Below are 4,165 nucleotides of genomic sequence, written 5' to 3' on the forward strand. Positions count from 1 at the left end.
GGCCTGGTCACCCCCGCCCCCAGGACCTGCCGGGCTGCCACCACCCCCGCCCCCGGGCTGGGGCCGAGTAAACACAGCCGACGGCAGCCGGGATATTTATACCGAGGTCCGGGCGTCGGTCCAGTGCCCACCACAGCCCCTGCCCTGCCCGCCCGCCACAGCCAGCCCGAGCCAGCGTGGCACCAGCCGGCAAGGGGACACACCGCAGACGCAGCCTCCGCTCAGTGCAGAGGCCACTGGGCGTGTCGCTCGGGATGCCGTTGGCTTCCCTGGGGACACACCGTGCCCGCCCCTGCCCTGGAAACACCAGCACAAAATGCAGACCTGCAGGAGACACTGCCAGCCCACTGAAGACTCACAAGGCCTCGAACCTGATGCAAAATAGAGACCCACACGACAGCTCACACACCGAAGTCACCAGCCCACGGACGGGAGACAAAACGCAAACACCACCTGTTCTCAGAGCTGAGGACACCAGTCTCTGCATGGACACACATTCGCACAAACACACGGGGAGTACGACAGCAAGCATACTGGGGACACACCCCACAGCATGCTGATGCCAGCCACGCACACACCGATCACAAGCATAACCCAGAAACAACTCACCCACGGACACACAACACATGCACCAGAAACACAGCTCCAAGAGCAAACACAAAGCACAACCCCTCCCGGAAACACACGTCTCTCCCAGACACACAGACAGACACGGAGAACATCCATATTTTAAGTCAAACTTACTGAAGAATGCACAAATCTACACCCAGCGAACAACGGCAAAGATGTGGAGAAAGAATTCAGACCCACAGCAGACCCCGGGGACACGACCCTCTCCTGCACACAGACTTGCTGAGACACAGTGTCCCGCCACAGAACCCAGAGGGGGCACTGGCTTGTAAACAGGAACCCCAAACTGGGACGCACACACTGGAAATGCAGGACAGGTAGACAAACCGAAGGGACGCGTGCTGGGACACAGGCTTTGGTAGTACCTGTGCACACCCAACACAGCCGGAGGGCACCCGCTGGGGCGTCAGAAACCCCCAGGCTGGACAAAATTCACAGCACAAAGCTTGCGCGCGCGTGCGCGCGCGCACACACACATATACACACACACACACACACAACCACACAAAGGGGTTGTGAACACGTTCAAATTTACATTAGAAACACCCCAAAGACACCATCGCTCGGGGAGAAGGGGCTTTCTCTTTCGTCTTCCCCCTCCTCTCCCCTCCCCGCTCCCTCCGGCTGACCCAGCCCCCAGGCCTGTCTGGGGGAGGGGGCAGGAAGGCCTGAGCTGGCCTCCCCGGCCCTGCTTCCTGCCCCGTGGGGGCCGGACGGGAAGCTGGGGCTCCAGCCGGAACCCAGGCTCCCCCCACGACTTCCCTCCCCTCCCGGGCTGCCCGCAGGAATGGGGGAGGGGGAAGGGGCGCCCCGAACGCCCGGGTGCTGCCCCTGCGCTTGGCGGGGGGCGGGGACTACCTTGTCCCCCACGGGCTCTGCCCCCCTCTCCTGCGGGACAGGGGCCGCCCGCAGGCAGTCCAGGAAGGTGCTGAGCCCGCAAGTTTCCCTTCCTGGGCGGCCTCCGCGCCAGCTCAGCCCGGCGGGCAGGTGGGCGGGGTGTGTCACGAGGGCGTGGCGAGGGCTCGGGCGACCGCGGGAGTGTGCGGCCCCGGTGTGAGGCCAGGACTTGCCCTCGGCCCGGGCACGGGCTGGGCTTGCGAGGGCCGCGACCCTGGGGGGTGTGTCTGGGTGTGTGGGACTTGCTCCGTCTGGGCCCCGGGGTGTGACAGCGTGTCTGGGTCTGACGGGGCCAGCTGCTGTCTGCGGGGCCTGGTGGGACTCCCCGGGCCTGAGCGTGTGGGGGCCTGGGAGATGTCAGACGGAGTGGGCAGGACCGGCCTCCTCCGGGTGATCGTGACGTGTGTCTCCATGTGTGGCGTGTGTGTCTGGGTGGGACTGTGATGTGTCAGGTTGTGTGCGCATGCACTGTGCCTGTTTGCGAGTGACCCCGGGGAGGATGTTTGTGTTAACTGTTGGTGGGTCCCAGCAGGAGCCTCCGTTTCATTTCCTGAGGGGGCTCTGATGCTGTGAGGTGTGTGTCTGTGCGGGGCACCATCTCTGAGTCTGTATCTGGTGTGTGGCTGGCGGTCATGACCTGTGACCCTTCAGAATGTATTTGCGCGACTGCTTTTTGCTGTGTCCCAGTGAAGCTCCAAGGCTGGGTTCTGCATCTGGAATGGGGCCGCGTGCAGGGGCTGTCGCTGCCGCCAGGTGTCAGGAGTTTTTGTGTCTCCACGGTGGCTGGTGGCTGCGGAAGGGGAATGTGTTTGCGAGACCGAGGGACCCGGTCCAGATTTGAACCTCTGTGGTGAGCGCGAACGTGTGTGTGTGTGTGTGTGTGTAGCTGTGCCGCGTTTTCGTGGGGCTGCGGTGACCACAGTCTGCGTCACTGTGTCCTTGCAAGTGTCTCCACACACGAGGCTGGTGAAAATGGCAGTATGTCCTTACAGAGTGAACCCCACCTAGGCAATCACTGGGCCAAGGAGCAGGTCCGGTGGCCCTGGGAAGGTCAGGACAGAGTGGGGGGTGGGAGGAGGGAACTGAAACCTGGGAGGAAGAGGGGCCACTGAGAGGCTGAGAAGAGGAAGCAGGAGAGCATTCACAGGCAAGACCACAGCAGATGGAGGGCCGCCCTGACCCAGGGCACTGTCATTTCTCACTTGCACGAACGGTCTCCCTGCAGCCCCCCTTGCCCCCATTCAGTCTACTCAACCATCAGCCAGAGGGACCCTCCGGGCACCTAAGTCAAATCACACTCTTCCTCCGTTGGGAACCCTGAGTGCAAGTTCCCCCAGGCCCCCGGAGGCCTGATGTGGCCTGGAAAGCAGTACCAGTGCAGAGGTTATGTGCCTGGATCCTCGACTCCAGCTGTTTGGATTCGAATCCCAGCTGTGCCACATGCTAGCTGTGTGACCTTAACAAGTAACTGAACCTCTCTGTGCCCCTACCCTGGCATTCCTGTCTGTAAAGTGGGGAGCAAAGGGTCTCTAGAGCAGGAGCTGGCAAACTTTTTCTTTGAAGGGCTAGAGAGTAACTGTGACTTTGCATACGGTTTTACTGAGCACTGAAACAGCCTTAGGTGATGCTCCAATAAAACTTTATTTACAGACACAGGCAAGTGGGTCAGAACTGGCCCGCGGGCAGCAGTGTGCCAACCCCTGCTCTGCTGGGCTGTGGGGAGAACGCAGGGAGCTCATACACCATACCTGGCACGAGGAATATCATTACTCTCTGGCCTGTGAGTGTTAATGACCTGACTCAGCTCCCAACACCCTTTCCCTTATCCCTCCCTTCCAACCACATTGGCCTTTCCTCCCAGTGTCGCTGGCTCACTCCAAATTCATCCTCAAGACCAGGCTGTGCCTAGGTCTTCCTACCAAGAACACTCTCCCCCGGGGCTCCCCCAGACTGCGCTCTTGACTTCCTTCACGTCCCAAATGCTACCTCCTCTGAGAAGCCCTTCCTCCCTCCCCAAATCATCTCTCACTCGGTGCTACTTTCCTGTCTTAGTGTGACTTCCCATATTTGTCTCCTCCCCAGGAAGTAGGTTCCTGGTGGGCAGGAACTAGTCCCTTAGCCTCTCTGGGCTTTGGTTTCCTCATCTTTAAAGTGAGTGTTATCAGGGGCACCCTGGTTAAGCTTCCAACTCTTAAGTTTCAGCTCAGGTCAGGATCTCATAGTTCTGAGCTCGAGTCCCAAGTGGGGCTCTGCACTGACATCTCGGAGCCTGCTTGGGAGTCTCTCTCCCCCTTCCCCATGCGCGTGCTCGCTCGCGCGCGCGCGCGCGCTCTCTCTCAAAATAAGCAGGAAAAAAAAATAGAGTGTTATCAGAGTCCCTGTATCTCAGAGCTTTGTTATGGTGATTAAATGAATTAATCAATAGAAGGCACTTAGAACAGCTCACAAGATGCTCCATAAATAAATCTAACTAGTGTTCACGGGGAGTCCTTGGAACATAAGTGCTCAGTAGGCGTTTGTGGGAGGAAATGAATGGAGACCAGAGGGGACAGATGGAACGGGAATCCAGGAACGTCGAGAACGTCGGGAGGGAGACCCCACTCTGGGACCCAACCACACACACACACAGAGACCCCAG

Source organism: Lynx canadensis, chromosome E2 (assembly GCF_007474595.2).
Source record: "Lynx canadensis isolate LIC74 chromosome E2, mLynCan4.pri.v2, whole genome shotgun sequence".
In the NCBI taxonomy this organism is placed as follows: Eukaryota; Metazoa; Chordata; class Mammalia; order Carnivora; family Felidae; genus Lynx; species Lynx canadensis.